Source organism: Notamacropus eugenii, chromosome 1 (genome assembly GCF_028372415.1).
Source record: "Notamacropus eugenii isolate mMacEug1 chromosome 1, mMacEug1.pri_v2, whole genome shotgun sequence".
Classification (NCBI taxonomy): domain Eukaryota; kingdom Metazoa; phylum Chordata; class Mammalia; order Diprotodontia; family Macropodidae; genus Notamacropus; species Notamacropus eugenii.
The window spans coordinates 325,136,466-325,160,432 of NC_092872.1; positions in this window are offsets into that span (position 1 = coordinate 325,136,466).

The window sequence follows — 23,967 nt, forward strand, 5'->3', positions numbered from 1 at the left end:
ATGTTTGCTTTAGCAATGAGAAGAAAAAGAAATTGAAAAACTAGTATAGACAATGAAGAAACAAAGCTATCACTCTTTGGAGATGACATGATGGTATACTTAGCGAATCCTAAAGAATCAATTAAAACCTACTTGAAATAATTAGCAAGTTTATCAAAGTTGAAGGATATAAAATAAACCTACATAAATCATTGGTATTTCTATATATTACTAACAAAGCCAAACAGTAAGAGATAGAAAGAAAAATTCCACTTATAGTAACTATAGACAACATAAAATATTTGAGAGTCTGCATGTCAAGACAAACCCAGGAACTATATGAACACAATTGCAAAACACTTTTCACATGAATAAAGTCATATCTAAATAATTGGAAGAGCATCAGTTGCTCACAGGTAGGCCAAACAAATATAATAAAAATGACAATTCTATCTAAACCAGTTTACTTATTAAGTGCCATATCAATCAAACTACCAAAAAAAAATCTCATAAAGCTACAAAAAATAGTAATAAAATTCTTCTGGAAGAGAAAAGGTAAAAATATCAAGGGAATTAATGAAAAGAAATGCAAGGGAAGGTGACCTGGCATTACCAGATCTCAAACTGTATTATAAAGCAGCAATCATCAAAACTGCTTTGGACTGGCTAAAAAAAAGAGTGGCGAATCAGAATAGGTTATATACATAAGACCCAGTAGTCAATAACTATAGTAATCTACTTTTTAATAAACCCAAAGACTCCAGCTTCTGGAATAGGAACTCATTATTTGACAAAAACTTTTGGGAAAACTGAAAAATAGTATGACAGAAACTAGGCATAGATCAACATCTTATAAAGTCAAAATGGGTACATGAGTTAGAGCTAAAGGGTGAGACTATAAACAAATCAGGAGAGCAAATTATAGTTTACCTATGTAATCGATGAAGAATGGAATAATTTATGACCAAGCAAGAGATAGAGAACATTATGGAATGAAAAGTGAATAACTTTGATTACATTAAATTAAAAAGATTTTGCACATACAAAGCCAATACAGCTAAGATGAGAAGGTAAACAGAAAACAGGGACACAATTCTTACAACTAATGTCCCTGATAAATGCCTCATTTCTAAAATATATAGAGAACTGGGTCCAATTTATAAGAATACAAGTCATTCCCCAATTAATAAATGGTCAGAGGATACAAGCAGGCAGTTTTTGGATGAATTTAAAGCTAGCACCACTCATATGAAAAAATGTTCTAAATTAGTATTAGAGAAATACAAATCAAAACAACTTTGAGATACCACATCATACCTATCAGATAAGCTAACATGAAAAAATAGGAAAATGATAAATCTTGGTGAAGATGGGGGAAATTGGAACACTAATGCATTGTTGGTGGAGTTGTGAACTGATCCAACCATTCTAGAGAGCAATTTGGAACTATACCCAAAGGGCTATAAAGCTGCATACCTTTGACCTAGAAATATAACTTCTAGTTCTGTATCCCAAAGAGATCATAAATATGGGGAAAGGACCCACATGTACAAAAATATTTACAGGAGTTCTTTTAAAAAATATTAATTAGGTTTTTTTTTAGTTTTCAACATTCACTTCCATAAGTTTTAAATTTTCTCTCCCTTCCTACCCTCTCCTTCCCCAATACAGCATGCATATGTCTGTACACATACATTCCTATTAAACACATTTTCACATTAATCATGTTGCACAGAAGAATATATAACACGGGAGAAACCATGAGAAAGAAAAAGTCAAAACTAAACAAAAAAGAAAATAGGCTGCTTTGCTCTGCATTCTGATTCCATAGTTCTTTCTCTGGATGTGGACAGCATTTACCATCATGAGTCCTGTGGAATCGTTTTAGGTCCTTGCATTGCTAAGAAGGGTATCAAGATCAGTCAACTCACATTGTGGCTCTTTCTGTGAGCAATATTCTCCTGGTTCTGCTCACTTCACTTAGCATTAGTTCATATAAGTCTTTTTAGGATTTTCTGAAATCCACCTGTTCATCATTTCTTATAGCACAATAGTATTACATTGCATTAATATACCACAACTTGCTCAACTGTTCCTCAATTGATAGTCATCTCCTCAATTTTCAATTCTTGACCACCAAAAAGAGAGTTACTATAAATATTTTTCTGCACTCTTCTCATTTCTATCACCTCTTTGGGATACAGTCCTAGAAGTGGTTTTGCTGGGTCAAAGGGTATGCACATATTTGTAACCTCTTGGGCATAGTTCCAAATTGCTCTCCAGAATGGTTGGATTTGCTCACAGTTATAGGAGCTCTTTTTGTGATGGCAAAGAATTGAAAATTGAGGGGTTGCCCATCAATTGGGGAATGGCTGAACAAGTTGTGGTATATCATGTAATAGAATACTATTGTTCCATAAGAAATGATGAGCAGGCAGACTTCAGAAAAACCTGGAGTTACATGAACTGATGCTGAATGAAGCGAGGAAAACCAGGAGAACATTGTACATGGTGACAGCAACATTGTGCAATAACCAACTTTCATAGACTTAACTATTAGCAATACAAGAATCTAAGACTATTTCAAAAGACTCATGATGAAAAATGCTATCCATCTAGAGAAAGAAGTATGGAGTCTGAATGCAGATTGAAGCATATTATTTTCTCTAATTATTTTGTGTCTTTTTTCTTGTCATTTTTCCCTTTGGTTCTAATTACTCTTTACAGTACAACTTATATGAAAATATGTTTAATATGATTTTTACATGCATATCCTATATCAAATTGCATGCCATTTGGGAGAGGCAGGAGTGGAGGGAGAGGGAGAAAATTTAGAACTCAAAATCATATAGAAGTGAATGTTGAAAACTAAAAATAAAGAAATACAATAAAAAAAACCCCAAATATTCTCTGCCTTCTGTTACTTCAAAGACAAGAAGCTAAAATTACCAAGGAGAAAGGGTTATTTTTTTTATGACTTGTACCTAATAGGCACTATAAATTTTTGTTGAACACATTGAAATTCTTCGGTCTGGAAAGGCAGAAGCTGAGAAGGGATATGACATTATGGTCCCTTTATAACTTCTGTGATAAAACATATTGTGGATGTTTTGGAAAGAAAAATCAGTACAAACTTGAAATACAAGCACAGTGTCCAGTGCTTAGCACTGGCATACATTAAGTGCTTAATAGATTTTTATTGATTGATTGTAAGAGATTTCTAAAATACTTAAGTTCTTGGATGGCATACCTTGCAAATTATTATGGTAACTGAAGCCATTTCAAGTTAATCTTCTAAACTATTTTTGATGTGGGTATCAAGGCATCTGACATAGGATTTAAATATAGTTTTTATTATCTGATTAAGTTTGTATTTTCTGTTCTATTATCTGACTAAGATAAAATTTTGGAAGTCACCATATATACATGTGTTGGTTGGTTGGTTGTTGTCCTTTGTCTTTGAAGAGGACAAAAATGACATCACCATGATAAAGTGAAATTTCAGTGTGTCCAACTGGGGCTGATCAGACCAATATGAGCTCAGAATGCTCTACCACAGGTTGGACACAGATAGTCCATTTGAATATTTGGGGTGGATATTCCAAATTCTCGCATCCTTCGTTTACTTTGTGATATCTCAATTCTACTTTGCTCATAGGGCACAGCATCATTTCTGATGTGGGCATGCCATGATGAGCAGTCCTGTGCCAGTGTCTCCCATGCTGCACAGTCAAATCTAAGGCTCTTGAGAGAGACCTTGAGAATGTCCTAGTATTGCTTCTTCTGGCCACCATGTGATTGCCTGCCTGATGTGAGTTCTCCCTAAAATAGTCTTTTTGGCAAGCATACATTTTGCATTTGAATTACGTGACCAGCCCATAGGAGCTGTGCTTTCTGAAGAATAGTTTGAATACTTGGCAGTTCAGCTTGAGGAAGGACTTCAGTGTTGGTATCTTATCCTGCCAGGTGATCCTCAGAGTCTTCCTAAGACAATTCAAATGGAAACAATTCAGTTTCCTGGCATGGGGCTGGTAGACTGTTTTGAGGGTCATTAGGCTCCTTTCATGTGGCAAAGCACCTGATGCTGATGCTATTCCAGCTGAGATTTACAAGGTAGGGGGACTACAGCTCATACAAAAGTTGACTGAAATTTTCCAAGTTATATGACAAGAAGTGGTTATCCCACAGGAGTTCAAGAATGTCTCCATTGTCCATCTCTATAAAGGTAAAGGGAATAGATTGTCCTGTGACAGTCACAGGGGAATCTCTCTCTCTCTCTTAGTCATTGCTGGCAAAATTCTTGAGAGAGTTCTCCTTAATAAGCTGATCCTTCACCTGAAAGGTGGTCATATACCTGAGTGTCAGTGTGGCTTCATAAAGGGCCAAGGAACAGTCGATATGGTGTTTGCTGCCTGACAACTCCAGGAGAAATGCCAGTAGCAGAACACAGGTCTGTACACAACATTTGTAGATCTGACCAATGTCTTTGACACTGTTAGTTGTGAGGGCTTATGGAAAACTATGTCAAAATTTGGTTGCCCAGAGAAGTTCATCAACATTGTACGTCAATTTCATGATGGCATGTTTGCCTGGGTTCTGGATAATGGACAATGCTCTTGTGCCTTCCCAGTCACCAATGGAGTGAAACAGGGCTGTATGCTTGCTCCCATACTTTTTAGCATGATATTTTCAGCCATGTTGAAAAATGCTTTCAATGAGGATGAACATGGCATCAAGGTCAACTACCATACTGATGGCAAGTTCTTCAATTTGAAAAGGCTACAAGCCAAGACCAAAGGGAATGTTCGTGCATGGTTTTCTGTTTGCAGATGACTGTGCACTCGATGCAGCCTCTGAAGCTGAGATGCAACAAAGTATGGATCAATTCTCTGTCGTCTGACCTAATTTTGGCCTAATAATTAACACCAAAAAAACACAGGTGCTCCATCAGCCATCGTCACACCATTCATACATGGAACCATCGGTTACAACAAAGGGACAAGTGTTGAATGCTGTGGATAAGTTCACTTACCTTGGTAGTGTACTTTCCAGGGATGTACACATTGACAATAAGGTTGATGCACATATTGCCAGAGCTAGCTTAGTGTTTGGGAGCCTCCAAGAAAAAGTTTTGGAGAGAAGAGGTATTAGACTGACTACCAAACTGAAGGTCTACAGAGTCATTGTGCTGACCTCATTGTTATATTCTTGTGAAGCATGGACAGTCTACCAGCACCATGCCAGGAAACTGAATACATATATAATACCATAAGGTATCATTGTTGTTATAAAATATAGACATGTTTGTGTATACATCAGTAGATATCTACTGATCTGTATGGATATCTATATAAATATCTTATAAACATTTCTTTCCTTTTTAAACTCTATAATCTATATCTATAGCTTGTTGTTTTTTATTAGATCTGTGATTTCAATAGCCTTAGAGAATTCTCTGCAGTATTGAGAAATTGTTATTTGCCCAGAGTCACTTATCCATCAATGGGTCAGAAATAGGACTTGAACCTATGTCTTCCTGACTGCAAGACTAATGCTCCTTCTCCACTATGCAATACTGTTTTTTATACGTAATTAAAAGAATTAAATGTAACAGAGACTAAATTCTTCTCATGGAAACTTGGATAATACCTAACAAACCTGAACCATTTCTGAAGAACTTTCTTATATCTCTGCTCAATAAATAGTTAAAGCAGAGATTCTAAAGGATGTTGTCTTTTTCTTCTGTATGTAGAAGGAATGGAATTGTGGGTGTGAACACCCAACTCCACCAATTCTTCTTTCTTCTCTCTCTGAACTGGCTTACTCACTCAACTTGTGCTGGTGCTGACATGCTGAGGGCTCCCATACTGCAATATATTACTCCTGAACCCTTACCTGTGTACTTTCCTTTTATACAAATTAGCAAAGATGATACCTTTAACTTTTAATCATGAAAAATTCGCTATACAGAATGGAAATATAAGAATAATCATTGCATAAAAGTAGGCCTGTAAACCTCAGTCACAGTCTACTACGAATGAACAAAGGATTTGTTGAGAAGAATAGACACACACTTGTACGTCAACACTCAGGAAAAAGTTCTGGAGCCTGGATTAGTGAGTTTTACCACTTAAACTCATTACATTCAAACTGGTTTCCTATTGTATCACCCAAATATCTCTCTCTCTCTCTCTCTCTCTCTCTCTCTCTCTCTCTCTCTCTCTCTCTCTCTCTCTCTCTCTCTCTCTCCTCTCCTCTCCTCTGTTCCCCTCCCCTCCCTTATCCTCCCCCTCTTCTCTCCCTTGTCTTTATTTGTCATAACCAGGACTAGCTAGGTTTGTCATTAGCTCCTGAATGCCTCAGCAACTTGCTCTAAGCTAACTGTGTCCACTTCATGTTTTACTGCTCTTCTCTTTACTAGTCTCTGTAGTTGACTGTCCACTCAAGTTATAAACTCAAAGGTTCTTTATCTGTTCGCTGCACTGTAGATTAAATGACTTAGCATATACTGTCCATGGTATCCTATCACCACTAAATTACAATTCTAGTCCCTGCAACCATCCTTGCTAGATATTTTCAGGTTTTGCAGTTTTTATATTTTGCAGTTATAAATGCTGTGTCTTTAAGATTTTTTAACATTTTATTTCAGGTACCTGCCACTTTTTTAAGGCTTCAGTCAAATTCCTTAATCCTATATCCCCTGTTTCTTTCTCAGAGGGGCTGCTGGTCCTTTCCTAGGAAAAAATCCTAACTGAGATCTTTGGAGACTCATATTAGCATCTAAAATGATTTCTGGTGCTTCTAATGTTTTCTTTTAAATTTCAAGTAAATTCTAATCATTTTTCTTCAAATTCTTCATTATTTAATATCATTTTAACTTTTTGAAATATTCTCTTATCTTCTTTCAAATATTTGCTAATAAGTTTATAATTATTTTTGGAAATTCTTCTTTAGGAATTTTAGAAGGGCCTATATCTTCTGGCAATTTATAGAAAACTGATCAAGTTTTGTCTTTCTTCTCATGTCTTAGTACTTCACGTCTCCCTGCATAAAGGATCTCTATGTCTATCTGTCAAGTGATACTCCCTTAACTAGGAATCCTCTGTGTATTTTTGTCTGCATTTCTAGGAACTAGTGTTTTTGGAGATACACCATCTAGATTACTTATATTGTCCTCCAAATTTAATAATACCTATAGTTTATTAATAGATATTAATATTTAAAATTAAAATAATAAGAAACATGTTGGGAAATTGATCTGACATGAAAATAAGACACACTGGAAAACTGGGTTTTTTTGCCTTTAGTAGATCTTTGTGATATTAGGGTATACAATGAATATAAGATGGAATATTTCTCCAGTGGGTCCTTGCCAAAGCAAAGGATACTACAATAAATCCTGGATGACCCTCTCCTTTGTTGCACAAATATGGTACTGTGGGCATGAACACCTAACTTCTCCAACTCTTTTCACTTGATCATCCCAATTTGGATTCTCACTGGCAGGTCAGGGTTCCCAGACAGGCAGCCATGCTCCTGCAACTCCCTCTCATGGTCCTAGGGGTTCTATTTATGTGTCAAAACTACCTCTCTACTACTAACAGGCACTGTTCCTGAACATTGTGCTTTCCATTTAAATAGATCAGCCAAGATGATAACATTAACTCTTAATCATGAAACATTTATTACATAAAGTTTCCAGAATGGCCATTACAATCCACTCTTAAACATGAGTCACTCTCTCCCACCATTTTATATAGTACATATATATAATGTACATAGCATATACAGTATACATCCACTTAGAGGAGTTGAGACAAACATAAAGAATGCTAGCCAGGAGACAAATGCTTAGGGAAGCCCAAGTATCCAGGTAAACTTATGAGTATACTTAAGACCTTGATATTCTTGGTGTCTCTGTGGAACAGTCTGCACTCGTCAACTGCTGGGTGGGATCAATTCACCACTGACTTTTCTACTCAAATTATTCCTTGCTGGGACTCCAAGATAGCGTTATTCTCTTTTAGGAGAAGCAGTTCCCTGAAGTCTGAGGTCTGCAGAGTGACTCAAGTCAGCCAACTTGGCTAGGCTTTGAAGAGTTTCTTTCTCTCAAACCATAAGTGGCAGTAAAAGGGCAAGGCATATTCTGAATAGGAGTATCCCACATAGATCATTCCGGTGCCCAGAGACCAAAAAAATATGAGATCCCAGACCCAAACTGGGGCACGATGACAATGATCAAGTACCTGCTGGTTGCTTAGTTCACTTACTACCCAGATTTGTGTCACGCAGCATAGGCTGAGGAGAAAATCTGCACCCAGGAATGGTGTTCCAATGTAGGAAGAGGTGAAGGGCCCTAGACGCTATAATGAGCAAGAAACAAAGTCAGAGACAAGCAGAAGCTGTGTGGCTCTGATCCCAGGAGCAAAACTGGGCCTCTGCTCTAGTCTCTAGTCCAATCTGAAGCATGCAGTGAAATAACAAGGGTAGGAATTCCATATCAAAGGGAAGTCTTAAACTGTGCACTCCAAACCTTCAAGTTTGCCAGCTGGCTAATAGTAACTGAGATCAGTAGCAGTCTTCTGGAACTTCCAGTCAGGGATAGGTCCATAGGAATGCTACTCAGACCAAAACTTGGGTTAGGAACTTGTCAGATTCAAGACAGGAAGCAAGATTTTGCTCTGGATTAGATTTAAACTTACAGGACCCCTCCTGAAGTGTCCCTCGGATTTTAAACAAACCCTAAACTCAAACCCCCCTCCACCAAGAAAGCAATAGAAAGACTGAAGAGGAAACAATCTGAGGCCAGATATTCTTTTTCAGAAGAGCATAGATCTCACACCTAACATAAAGATCAAAGTCAAGAGGTAGACTGGAATAATAAGCAAATAAAAAAAAGAATCCCACCATAAAGTACCATTATGGTGACGGAAAGTCTAACAAGTGAATTCAATAGAGAAGAATGACTTTAAAAAACTTCGGGCAAAGACTTAGAAAAACCCAGCCTAACTTGTACACAAGTCTAGCCAGAATGCCTGGAAGAGATAAAGCAAAAATTAAAAGAAAAATTTAAAACTTGTCTTAAAAACCAAATGAGAGTAGTAGAGGAAAAAATGAGGAAAAAAAAGCCTCAAGAACTATGGAAGATTTTGAAAGAGAAAAAATAACTGGGAACAAGATAGACCAAACTTTACCGAAGGAAAAGTTACTTGAAAATTAAAATTAGAATTGACCAAAGGGAAACCATAGATCACAAAACAAATAGAAATATTAAAACTAAGTCAAATGACTGAAAAAAGTAGACAAAAATTTAAAGAACACAAAAGGCAAAATTAAATAACCTGGAATACAAACCAAGGAGAGGTAATTTAAAAATCATTGAAAGCTGTGATCTGAAAGCTATGACCAGAAAATAAAAAGGACCTAGTCATCCAAACTACCAAAAAACTGTAAAAGGAAACTACTCAGATTTCTTAGAATGAGAGTACAAAGTAGAAAAATAAAGAACCCTTGCCATATCTTGAAAGAAAACACAAAATGAAAATTCTCTGCAGTGTAAGAGCTAAAAATCTAAAGCTTTCAGGTCAAAAAAAAAATACTGCAAGTGGCCAGAAAGGAAGAATTCAAATACTGAATAACCAGAGGCAGGACAACCCAAAATTTAGCAGTCACAGCTATAAAGAACTGGAGATCTTCAAATGCAATATTCCAGGAGACAAAAGACCTAGGTTTACAATGATAAATAACCTACCCAGAAAGAGTGAAGATAATACTATTGAGGGATGGGGTGAGTGGGAGGGTGTTCCTTAATAAAATAAGGGACTTCTAAACCTTCCTGATGAAAAGACCAGAGGTAGGTATTCTGACATATAAACAGAGGAATCCAAAGAAGAATAAAGGTGGAAAAGAATATGTATATATAAGAATATATATATATATATACATATATGTGTGTGTGTGTGTGTGTATATATGTATATATATGTGTATATATATATATATATACCCCTTCAGAACTTAATCATCAGAGATCATAGAAGAAGCTTAATTAGACAGAGGGCTTGGGTGTGGTTCTGATATGTCTAGAAAGGGCAAGGGAAGGGAAAATGAATATGCTGGAGTAGGAAGAGAAGGGAGAAGGAAGGGGAAATTATTTTACATAATTGACGTGTGTAAATAGAAGCCCACACAAACAAGGTTTAGGGGTGGGGATTGAGCAACACTTGAACCTTATTATCTGAACTAGTCAAAGGAGGGAAGAACACACACACATTAACATTTCATTCAATAGGGAAACAGGGAGGAAAGGAGAGGTGAAAAGGGGAAAAAATAATAAGAAGAGTAGTTTAAAGGAGAAATTAAGCTTAAACAAAGTAAATTCTTAAAGTAGGGGTGAAAAACAAAGAGGAAAAAAGTATAATCGAATAAGATGGAGCCAAAATAGACAATTAACAAAACCAGTGAAATTTGAATAGGATGAACTCACCAATGAATCAGTAAGCATGTTTACTATGCACCAGATGCTGTGCTAAGGATATACATAGAGGAAAAAGATAGTACTTGCCATTAAGATGCTTACAATCTAAAGGGGGAGACAAAATGCAAACAAATAAATACAAAGTAAGAAATAATTAACAAAAGTAAGACACTGGAATTAAGAGAGGTTAGAGAAGGCATCCATTAAAAGATAGGATTTTAGTTAAGGAACCAAGGAAATAAGTGGGCAGATCTGAGGAGACAGAGCATTCTAGGCATGGGGGATAGATAGGAAAATAGAACTGAGAGATGGACTATCTTATTCATGGGACAGCAAGAAGGCAAGTGTCACTGGATTAAAGAGTATAAATAGAGAAGTAAGTTATAATACTGGAAAGGTAGAAGAGAAGGGCAGGTTATGAAAGGTTTTGAATGCCAAACAGAGCATTTTATATTTGCTCCTAGAGGGAATAGAAACCTTTGGAGTTTATTGAATGATGGTGATTAGAGGCAGGTGGGTGACAGGAGCAGATCTACACTTTAGGAAAATCACTTTAGTATTTGAATGGAAGGTAGATTGGAGTAGACAGAGAACTGTGACAAGCAGACTTACCAACAATCTATTAAAGTAATCCAGCTGTGAAGAGATGAGATCCTGCAGTAGAGTAATGGCAAAATCAGAGAAGAGAACAAGATACATTTGAGAGATGCAGAAAAGGTGAAGTGATCATGCCTTGGCAATAGACTGAATATGATGGGGGGAGGAGAGTGGGATGAGGACAGACTGAAAGATAATATGTCCAGGATGACTCCTAGGTTATGAACCTGAGGGACTAGGAGGATAGTGTTTCTCTCTCTATCCATAAAATGGAAGAGTATAGGAGTATAGATTTGAAAAAGATCAGAATCTAACACTATATCATTAAAACACACTTAAAACAGAAAGCAGCAGAATTAAATTAAGGTTGTAGGGTAAAATCTATTATGCTTCATCTGAAGGAAAAAAAGGCAGGGGTAGTAATCATTATCTTTGACAATGCAGCAGCAAAAATGGACCTGATTAAAAGATAAACAGATAAGTTATATTTTACTGAAAACTATCAGAAGTAATGAATTAATATTAATACTAAACATATATGCATCAAATCACATAGAATGTAGTTAAATGAGTTATAGTGGAAATACATAGTAAAACTAATAGTGGAAAACCTTGATTTATACCTTTCAGATCTATATGAATATAATAAAAATAATAAAGGCAGAAATGAAGCACCTGAAAATAATTTTAGAAATCTTAGATGAGATAGGACACTGGAGAATAGTGAGTAGGAATAATAAAGAAGTCTACATATTTCTCTACTATGCATGACATCCTCACAAAAATTGATCACCTATTAGGGCATAAAAAGACTCACAATGAAATGCTAAGAAGCAGAAATATTAAATTAATCTTTTATTCATCATAATACAATATTGTATAAAGCCAAAAGATTTTGAAACAAAGATTAGCAATAAATTAGAAACTAAATATCTTAATCCTAAAGAACAGGCAGGTCACAGACTTCCAGGAGTCAAGGTGGTAGAGTAAGCATTAGATTGCTGTCCCTCCTCCCATTTTCACCCCTAAACAACCTTAAAATACTATCTCAGAACAGATCCTGGAAAAGCAGCCAGCAGAAAGACAAAGTGGAGCAATCTATTGGTCTGGGACATTGAAGAATTGATTAAAATGTCTTTATCACTCAGGTAAAGGGGGAGCACAGTCCAGTATGGGAGGCATCCCAGTAAACCAGCAGCAAGCTGCACTTCAGCCAACCAATGGGAGAACCTGAGCCTCAGGGCAGTGAAGCAGGTAAATATCAGCATCAGGATTCCCCATATGCCTTAGCACAACCAGGTAAACTAGCAACTTCCAGCTAGGAGAATCATTTTGTGCAGCCCAGGGAGGCATCCTACAGCAGCTGGACTTCCCCCTGCTTTAGCACAGCACTGAGCAGTCAGCCATCATCTGGCTGCAGACTTCCAGATGCTTAAACACAGCCAAAGGAAAACAAGCATCCTCCACATGCTTCAGTGTAGCACTGGAGAAATGCAGAAAAAACTCACTTGGCCTCAGAATATGCCAGACATCACCAGTAGGACCCCAGCTCAACACCAAGTAAACTGCCAAATCCCTAGAGTCTCCAGCTGCCAGGACCTGAAGCTCCAAGGCACAAAGCTAGTTACCAGATCCCTAGCCCGTAGCAACAAGAAGCTTAGGACAGTACCCTCTGTGCTCTAGCAGGAGAGCTAAAATTTAAAAGTCAAGAAATAGGCAAACAGAAAGAGCAAAGAGGAAAAAAACATAACTTTGACCTTAGAGAGCTTTTATTATGAGAGGGAAGATCAAAATACAAACTCAGAAGAGTTTGTGAATACAACTACGTCTGAGACCACAAAGGATAATATGAAATGGTATCAAGCTCAAAGAGCCTTTTTGGAACATCTCAAGAAGTATTTTAAAAGTCAAATAAGAGAGGAAAAATAAAAGAAATGAGAAAAGAAATGAGAGGTATGCAAGAGAGAGTCAGTAGCTTGGAAAAAGGACAAAAAAATAACTGAAGAAAACAACTCCTTAATAAATGGAATAGGGTAAAATACCTCATTGGAAAAACAACTGCACTAGAAAACAGATCCAGGAGAGATAATATAAGAATTATTTGACTGCTGGAAAGTCATGACCCAAAAAATAAAAAAGACTGGATAGCATCTTTCAAGTCATCAAGGAAAGCTGCTTTGAGGTTCTAGAACCAGAAGGTAAAATAGTCATAGAAAAAATCCAGCAGTCACCTCCTGAAAGAGATCCAAAAATGAAAACTTTAAGGAATTTGGAGCCAAATTCCAGAATTCTCAGGTCAAAGAGAAAGTACTGCAAGCAGTCAGAAAGAAATAATTTAAATATGGTGGAGCCACAGTCAAGATTATACAAGACCTTGCAGCTTCCACATTGAAGGATCAAAGAGCTTGAAATATGACATTTGAGAAGAAAATGGGTTTGAATTACAACCAAGAATCAACTACTCAGAAAAATTGAGCATTATCTTTCAAGGGAAAAGATGGACATTCAATAAAATTGGGGACTTTCAATTATTCCTGATAAAAAAACAGCTGAACAGAAAATTTGATCTTCAAATACAAGACTTGAGAGAAGCATATAAAGAAAAAAACGTTATACAACAAAATAAAACTATTTACATCCCTATATAGGAAGATGATACTTGTCACTCTTGAGAACTGTATCTTTTTTAGGGAAGTTAGAAGGAGTATACATGGGCAGAAGATATTGGGATAAGATGAGTATGATGTGATGACACAAAAATTAATTAAGAGGTGAAAAAAGGAATGTCCTGGGAGAAGAGGAAAGGGGGAGACAGAATAGGGTAAATTACATTACTTGGGGAGGAATAAAAGGCCTATTACAGGAGAGGGAAAAAAGGGAAAGGGTGAGCATTGTTTGTGTCTAACTCCCATGGTGTTTGGCTAAAAGAGGGAATAACATACACATTTAGTTGATTACAGAAATCTATTTTATCCTATAGGAAAGTAGGAGGAGAAAGGGGAAAGAAAAGGAAGGGGGGCTTCTAGAAGAAAGGGGAGACTAAGGGAGGTGATGGTCAGAAGCAAAACACTAGTGAGGAAGGAAATGGTGAAAGGAGAGCAAAAAGTATAAAAAGGGGAAAATAGGATGACAAGAAAGATAACCATGATTGTGAATAGGATGATCTCTCCCATAAAATGGAAATGGATAGCATAATCCTATAATATGTTGTTTACAAGAAATACATTTGAAGCACAGAGATACACACAGAGAAAAGGTAAAAGGCTGGAGAAGAATATATTATGCTTCAGCTGAAGTAAGAAAAAGCAGGGGTAGCAATCTTGATTCCAGACAAAGCAAAATAAAAAATAGATGTAATTAAAAGAGACAAGGAAGTGTGTAGATCCAAGATGGTGGAGTAGAAGCAGGGACTTGCTTGAGCTCTCCACCAAACCCCACCAAATACCTGTAAAATATGACCAAACAAATTCTGGAGCTGTAAAACCCACAGAATGAAGGTGTGAAGCAAATCTCCAGCCCAAGACAGACTGGAAGATCGGTGGGAAATGTTGATTATGCTAGACTGGGAGTGGAGCACAGTCCACTAAATCACTGGCAGTTATGATGGTTTCTAGACTTCTCAATCACAAAATGCTGAAGAGAACTTGAAAAGCCAGTGGAAAAAAACCTGTCAGACTTGAGTGAGAGAGTGGCATGGTCCAGTCCCAACTCAGAGTGGTGGGGGGGCCAGAGGAGCCCACAGCAGCTGTAGCAGCACCAGTGGCAGGGGCAGTGGCTATATCTGGAGCTCTAGGCCCATAGATTAAGGGGGGAATTGAGTGGCTGACAGTTCAACCCCCCTCACCCTACTGGAAAGAGGAAACTATTTTGGCAAAGAGCTCAAAAGTGAAGTAATTGGCTGGAGAAATGAGCAAAAACAAGAAAAAAAACTGAGACTATAGAATCTTACTTTGATGACAAAGAAGATCAAAACATACAACCAATGAGAAGAAAATAAAGTCAAAGCTCCTACATCCAAAGCCTCCAAGAAAAATATAAATTGGTCTCAGAACATGAAAGAGCTCAAAAAGGATTTTGAAAATCAAGTAAGAGAAGTAGAGGAAAAATTGGGTAGAGAAATGAAAGTGTTGCAAGGAAATAACGAAAAACGAATCAACTTCTTGCTAAAGAGAATGCAAAAAATGCTGAAGAGGATAACACCTTAAAAAACAGACTAACCCAATTGGCAAAAGATCCAAAAAGCCAATGAGGAGAAGAATGCCTTAAAAAGTAGAATTGGCTAAATGTAAAAAGAAGTCCAAAAACTCACTGAAGAAAATAATTCCTTAAAAATTAGAATGGAGCAGACAGAAGCTAATGACTTCATGAGAAATCAAGCAATTATAAAACAAAACTAAAAGAGTGAAAGAATAGAAAAAAATGTGAAATTTTATAATGTAAGCACCCCAACACACACAGGGGGACCTGCTGTCACAGGTTCTCTAATCTGCTTTTCTAAAAGGAAAAGCAAGTTTTGAGGTGTTAACAATCACTTTAATCAGCCACATGTATCATTTAGTTAGTTCAGGAGAAAAAGTCAACACCTTGAACTTCGGAGAAAACACAGAGAAATCTAAATCAGCAAATGGCACTTCCAAGCAGTATTGAAGCAATACATATATCAGAATTCAGCAGACAGATCCAACTGTTTGACCATAGTTACTAGAAAGGGAAGCACCAACATTTGGGTTTTCAAAGCCAGTGGGCTGCTTAGCAGCTTCCCAGAGTTTCATCTGGCACACAGACCTTCTACCAAAAACTAAGTCCTGAAGTAAAACCACACCTCAGAGTCTTTATACATTTTTTAGAGCCAAAGGACTTCATATCCCATGAGAATCAGTGCCTCATTGACAAAAGGTATGGGCCTTCCTACAAATCTTCCCAGGACCATCAATGGGTGGGAAAGATTCTCCTCAATCACATTATTCAATCAGAGGCAGTTTTAGTAAAACAAAAACAGATCCTACTTTGCTTGCTTTTACAATCCACACTTCCAGGATCCTTGGCCTTACAATCTAAATAGTCATGGGTCCTGGAACAAATAGAGGCATTATACTTCTTGATTATACTAAAACAGAAACAACAAAAGATCCTACTTTACATGTCATTACAAATATCTCATTGGAAAAACAACTGATCTGGAAAATAGATTCAGGAGAAACAATTTAAAAATTATTGGATTACCTGAAAGCCACGAAAAAAAAAGAGCCCAGACATCATCTTTCAAGAAATTATCAAGGAAAACTGTCCTGATATTCTAGAACCAGAGGGGAAAATAGATATTGAAGGCATCCACCAATCACCTCCTGAAAGAGATGCCAAAAGGAAAACTTCTAGGAATATTGTTGCCAAATTCCAGAGTTCCCTGGTCAAAGAGAAAATGTTTCAAGCAACCAGAAAGGAATAATTTGAGCATCATGGAAACACAATCAGGATAACACAAGATTTAGCAGCTTCCACATTAAGGTATTAGAGGATTTGGAATATGATATTACAGAGATCAAAGGAGCTAGGCTTAAAACAAAGAATCACCTACTCAGCAAAACTGAGAATAATATTTCAGTGAAATAAAGGGCTTTCAAACATTCTTGATGAAAAGATCAGAGCTAAATAGAAAATTTGACTTTCAAATACAAGAATCAAGAGAAGCATGAAAAAGCAAATAGGAAAGAATAAATCATAAGAGGTTTATTAAAGTTGAACTGTTTATATTCCTATGTGGAAAGAGAATATTTGTAACCCTGGAGAGTTTTTTCAGTATTAGGGTAGTTGAAGGGGTTATATATATAGACAGAAGGCACAGAGGGAGTTGAATATGAAGGAATAATATCTAAAAAATGAAATTAAGGGGTAAGAGAGAAATATATTGGGAGAAGGAGAAAGGGAGAAAGAGAATAGAAATTATATCTCACGTAAAAGAGGCAAGAAAAAGCTTTTTCAATGGAGAGGAAGAGGGAGGAGATGAAAGGGAAAGAGTTAAACTTACTCTCATTGGATTGGACTTAAGGAGGGAATAACATGCACACTAAATTGGATATGAAAATCTATCTTACTCTATAGGAAAGTAAGGGGAAAGAGGATAAGCAGGGGAGGGGAAATGGTAAAAGGAAATGTTAATGGAAGGAGGGGGTAATTAGAAATAAACACTATTGAGGATGGACAGGGTCAAAAGAGAAAAAAAGAATAAATGGGGGGCAAGATAGCATGGAAAGAGATGTAGTTAGTTTTTCACAACATGAATGTTATGGAAGTGTTTTCCATGACTACACCTGTATAACATATTGAATTACTTCCCTTCCCATTGTACCTGGGTGTGGAGAGAGGAAGGGAGAGAAATTGGAACTCAAAGCCTTAAAAATGAATGTTAAAATTGTTTTTACATGCAACTGCGAAAAAAGACATATGGGCAATAATGTATAGAAATCTATCTTGCCCTATAAGAAAATAGAGGGGAAAGGGATAAGAGAAGGGGGTGTGATAGAAGGGAGGGCAGATTGAGGCGAGGGGTAACAGGTATGCATACTATCTTGGGGTAGATAGAGAGGAGAGATGGGAAGAAAATATGGAACTCAAAATTTTGTGGAAGTGAATGTTTAAAACTAAAAATAAATAAATTTATTTGAAAACAGATAAGAAAGGAAACTACATATTGCTAAAATGGTGCCATAGATAATGCAGTAGCATCATTACTAAACATATATGCACCAAGTGGTATAACATCCAAATTCTTAGAGAAGTTAAGTGAGTTACAAGAAGATATATATAACAAAATTATAATAGTCAAGGACTTCAACCTCTCCCTCTAAGAACTTGATAAATTTAACAACAGAATAAACAAGAAATAAGTTAAGTAGGTAAGTAGAGTTTTAGAAAAAAGTTAGATATGGTAGACCTCAGAAGAAAATTGAATGGGGATAAAAAAAGAATATGTATTTTTTTCTCAATAGTACATGGTACCTACACAAAATTGACCCTATATTAGGGCTTAAAACCTCACAACACAATGCAGGAAGGCAGAAATATTAAATGCATCCCTCTTAAATTGTGATGTATAAAAATTACGTGTAGAAAGATCATGGAAAGACAGACTAAAATTGTTTGGATTGTGTGTGTTCATCCTTCATTGCTGAAGAAGACCATGCCATCAGAGAAATGATGACATGATTTGCACTTGACTTTGTTTTGAGTGAGAGGGCTGTGCAGGTCACCAGCATCACTTCTCCAGAGCCATCTGCATCCAGTGACCAGATATTCCTCAGGATGACTGGACATGACCCAGGATGAGGCAATTGGGGTTAAACGACTTGCCCAAGGTCACACAGCTAGTGAGTGTCAAGTATCTGAGGTGAGATTTTGAACTCAGGTCCTCCTGACTCCTGCACTGGTGCTCTATCCACTGCACCACCTCGCTGCCTCTCTAAAATTGTTTGGATACTACATAATCTAATCCTAAAGAATACTCATTAAAAACTAGATCATAGAAACAATCATCCAAACAATTCATCCAAGAGGACAACAATAATGAGACAACATACCAAAACTTATGGGGTGCAGCCAAAGCAATTCTTAGGGGAAATTTTATATGTCTAAATGCTTACATGAATAAAATATAGAAAGAGGAGATCAAGAAATTGAGCATGCAATTTAAAAAAGCTAGAAAAAAGAACAAATTAAAAATCCGAATTTACAAACCAAATTAGAAATTCTGAAAAATCAAACTTGAGATTTAAAAAATTGAAATTAGCACTCAGAGAGAGAAATATGGAAGTCACTCACATAATGTAGCAGATCATGTTTGTGTATGTGTATCTGTTTGTGTATCATGTTCTGATTTGTTATACGGATTCTTTCATTTATCTTAGTCTGACTACATAGCATGACTATAGTGAAAATATACTCAATAGGAAAGTATATGTAGAATCTATACAGAATTGTATGCAGTCGTGGGGAGGGAGGGAGGCAGTGGGGGGTGGGTGGGGAGGGATAAAATCGCAATTGTATGGCAGTGATTGTTAAACATTAAAAAAAATAAAAAAATTAATAAAAAAAAAAAAGAAAAAAAAATTGAAATTAGTTAAACGATTGAACTAATAAATAAAACTAAGAATTGACTTTCTGAAAAAATAAAATAGGTAAACCTTGAATTAATTTGGTAAAAAGAAGAAAGAAGAAAACCAAATTACCAGTATCAAAAATGAAAAGGGTGCATTCACCACCAATGAAGAGGAAATTAAAACAATAATTAGGAACTATTTTACCTGACTGTACATCAATAAATCTGACAATCTAAGTAAAATGGATGAATATTTACAAAATATAAATTGTCCAGATTAACAGAAGAGGAAACAAGATACTAAAATCACCCCCATTTCAGAAAAAGAAATTGAACAAGTCCTCAATGAACTCCCTAAGAAGAAATTTCCAGTGCTAGATGGATTTACAAGTGAATTCTGCCAAACACTGAAAGAACAATTAATTCCAATACTATAAAATATTTGGCAAAAAGAAGTGAGGAAAGAATCCTGCCAAGTTCTTTTTATGATACAAATATAGTGCTCTTACTTAAAGCAGGAAGAGCCAAACCAAAGGAAGAAAATTATAGATTAATTTTCCTGATGAATATTGATGCAAAACTTTTAAATTAAATCTTATCAAGGAGATTACAGCAACTTATCACAAGGGTAATACACTATGACCAGATGGGATTTATGCCTGGAATGCAGGAAAATTATCAGCATAATTGACTTTATCGATAACAAAGTTCACGGAAATTATGATTATCTCAATAGGCATGGAAACGCTTTTAACACTAGAGAACAAAGGAATATACTTTTATTTCCTTGAACTGATAAAATCATCAGCAGTCATTATATATAATGCACATACTCTAGAGGCTATCCCAAGGGTAATACTAAGATATCTATTATCACTGCTGTTGTTCAAAGTTGTAATAGAAATGTTAGCTTTCGAGATAAAGTAAGAAAATGAAATTGAAGTAATTAGAATAGGCAATGAAGAAACAAAGTTATCTCTCTTTGCAAATGATATAATGGTAGACTCAGAGAATCCTAGAGAATCAAATAAAAAAACCAGTAGTTTAGCAAAGTTGTAGCATATAAGATCAACCCAGATAAATCATGGACATTTCCATATATTACTAACAAAGCCTAGTAGCAAGAGTTAGAAAGAGAAATTCCATTTGACATAACTATAGATAATATAAAACTTTTGGGAATCTACCTGCAAAGACAAACCCAGGAACTATATGAACACAACTACAAAACACTTTACACAAAATAATATCAGATCTAAATAATTGGAAAATATCAGTTGCTCATGGCTGGGCTGAACTAATGTAATAAAAATGACAATTCTACAAAGTTAATTTACTTATTCTATGCCATTCCAACCAAACTAACAAAAATATTTTTAAAAATTTATCTATTTATTTATTTTTAGTCTTTAATGTCAGATTTTGAATTCTAAATTTTCTTTATCTCCCTCCCCTTTCCTCTCCCCAAGATGGTGTGCAATCTGATATAGGCTTGTAGCACCAATGCAATATTCACAGTGCCTAGGATACCCATGAATATCTTGGCACAATTCTGAATCATGAAATACCACAGACTCTCCACATGGAAGACAGGACCAAAACTTTTTATTAGACACCATAAAGCCAAATTCACCATAATAACAAAAATCTATGCACAATAGCAATGGAGAGAATAACATCATCTCTAAACCTTCCCCCTGCTAGGCTTCCCACAAACCAGCTCCCTTAAACAAATCACAAGCAGACTCCCTTAAACAAAATCACGAACAAGCTCTTTGACTCATGCTAGCCAGATGCTTGCTTGTCTGCATCCTTCCTAGCTTTGACTGCTGTGATGACTAACTTCTCAGCTCTGCTCTAGCTCTGTCTCTTCCTGTTCCATCCTTCCTGTTCCACCCATTCAGTAAGTTCCTTCCATCACAGGCATCATGTGATTCAGACTTCTATGTGACACAGGAAGGTCACATGGGCCTATTAATGAGTGGGAAAGATTTCCCATTTAAATTGCCATTACAAGACTCTACTTAGACATTCATATAAAACATATTTTCACATTAGTCATGTTGTAAAAAAAAAAGGATTAGAACCAATGGAAGAAAACAGGAGAAGGAAGAAAGAAAAAATAAGGAAAAAGAAAATAGTATGCTTCTATCTGCATTCAGTCTCCACAGCTCTTTCTTTGAATGTAGGTAGCATTTTCTATCATGAGTCTTTTGCAGTTGTCTTAGATTATTACATTGTTGAGAAGAGCTATTTGTAAAAGCAGAGAGAAACTGTTGAAGGAAACAATTCAGTTGGAAAAAAGAGCTAGTTTACATGGGAATTCTCTGTGTACCAGCTATTCTTTAAAAGAGCAAGCTGTGTGTGTGTGTGGGGGGGGGGGTCCTCAGGAAAAATAAATGGTTATTCATTTACCTCAGAATAAGAAGCAAAAGAAGTGTGCATACAATTATTGTACAGACCCAGCCTAGCTGCCACATCAATGACTGCCAGGAGAGTGCAAGCGTCAGGGAGGAAAATGAAACCATGTTACAGGGGGAGAATTCTCAGACAGAAGCATGCCTCATTTTAAGGCAAAAACAAGAGAACCAAATGGCAACACAGTATTTATGGAGATAATTGAGGATTTTACTCAGCAGGAGTTCACAGATATTTTGAGTTGGTTCATCCAAGGGATGGGAGAACCATTAATATATTAGATGGTGAGAATCAGTGATGAAGGGGTCAGAAGAGTATCTATAGATGGCATGTATTGCTTGAAATTTATAAATATTACTAAGCATTCTTTTGTACAGCAAGCTTTTAGAGATTATGATATGTAAAAAGGTAACAGAACAACTAATCTGTTAGCTTTGACAGTAGATGAATATAATAAGCAGTGTCCTAATGATTCTATGTGACCTAGTTGAGATAGACCCTGGTATTCACTTAGGGGCTATATAAGAAAGTTAAAGGGGGAGGTAGTGAAGAATGCTATAATGATTGGAAACTTCTGATGCATACTATGATACCCCCTTAGCAGTTTCTGATAGGAATATAATAATGAAGATGACTCATCCTGCTTACAAGCCACCAGTTATGACTCTACTAATTGTGGAAATAGGGCACTCTGTTTCGGAGGTTCTGGACAAGATTTCACAGTTATGTGACTTAGAGGACTGGGGGAAAGATAAATTTATTCAAGAGAGAAAAGTAAATAGCCAGTGGATTCAAAGTCAGAATAGATTGATGAGGAAAGAATTGTTTACTATTCTATCGAGAGGAGGGGTAGATTTTGAAAGCATAGATGGTATTCCAATTAATGAACTATACAAATATACTGAGAAAAGGGGCTTGATACTAGACAAAATAGAGAACTGCCCCTACAGAGTCTCCTGAACCCTTGTATCCAAGTTTGTCATACCTTCAAGGAGAATAGGAAATTGGCTGAGGCCCAGCTCAGATGAAAGAAATACAGAAATGGGACTACAGATCTCATATCAATTTGACCATATATTGGAAAAATGGGATCAATTGCTGTAACTAGAGTATTAATAGATACTGGGGCAGAGGTTTCTCTTATAGATGGAATCCCTGATAAGTTTAAACATGGAACTCCTGTCACCATTCCAGGCCTGGGAGTGGCTGAAATATCAGCCAGAGAAGTCAAACTGATGATGAAAACTGGACAATTGTGCCAATTCCTGGATGCATCATTGAAATAGATATATTGAGAGGTATGACTCTAGATTTACCTGATGGGAGATGCCAATTTTCTGTAAAGAAGATAGGAATTAATACAGTTTTAGGGGGTAAGATAAAAATGAACCTAACCACTTGACCTAAACCTTCTGAAGTAAGTTCTTTAAACATGTACCAGCTGGGAAAGATGAAATTACTAATAGTATAAAGAAATATGTTGAGGCAGAAGAGTTAGTCCCTACAGTTACTTGATGGAATAATCCTGTTTGGCCAATATGAAAGTTAGATAGGACAGGGAGAATAACAGTGGATTACAGACAACTGAATAAGGTGACTCCTCCCTTGTATGCTGCTGTTCCAGATACCATTACTGAATAGAAAGGATCCAAAAATATGATTGGACTTAGTATGCAGTTATTAATTTAGTCAATGCTTTCTTTCTAGATCCTAACCAATGGGACCAACTTGCTGACACTTGGCAGGGCTGACAATATACTTTTACATGCTTGCCACAAGGATATCTTCATTGTCCCACTATTTGTCATAGGATTGTGGCTGAACATTTAGATGAAATAGAGCTACCTGGAATACAGTCTACACACTAGATAGATGGTATTATGATACAGGAAAAAAATGTAAAAGAAGTGGAAAAGATTTTGATGTTTTTAATTGAGCTAACTCAAACCATAAAATGTTTGGGTATACAACGAAAGAAGGGCCTGCAACAAATTCTCCCACAAGCCTGACGAAAGATTCAGGGTTTTCCTATCCCCACCAATAAGAAAGAGACCCAAAAGTTTATAGAATTATTTGGATATTGGTGACATCACATACTGCATCTAGGCCACATTTTGAAACCTTTATATAAAATTACTTGGAAAAAATATGAATTTGATTGGGGGCTTGAGCATAGTAAAGCTTTTGAAGAAATAAAGGTCACTATACAATTGCCCCTAGATTTATGACCTATGCAAAGTGGTCTGGTGGAATTCCAAGTGACTGTACAGGATGAACATACAAAGTGGAGTTTATTGCAAAAAAAGCTAAAATGTGCCCTTAGGATTTTGGTCTAGGAAACTTCTTCATCCTTAACCCAATATACCCCTTTTGAAAAGCAGTTTTTAGCTGCATATTGGGCGTTG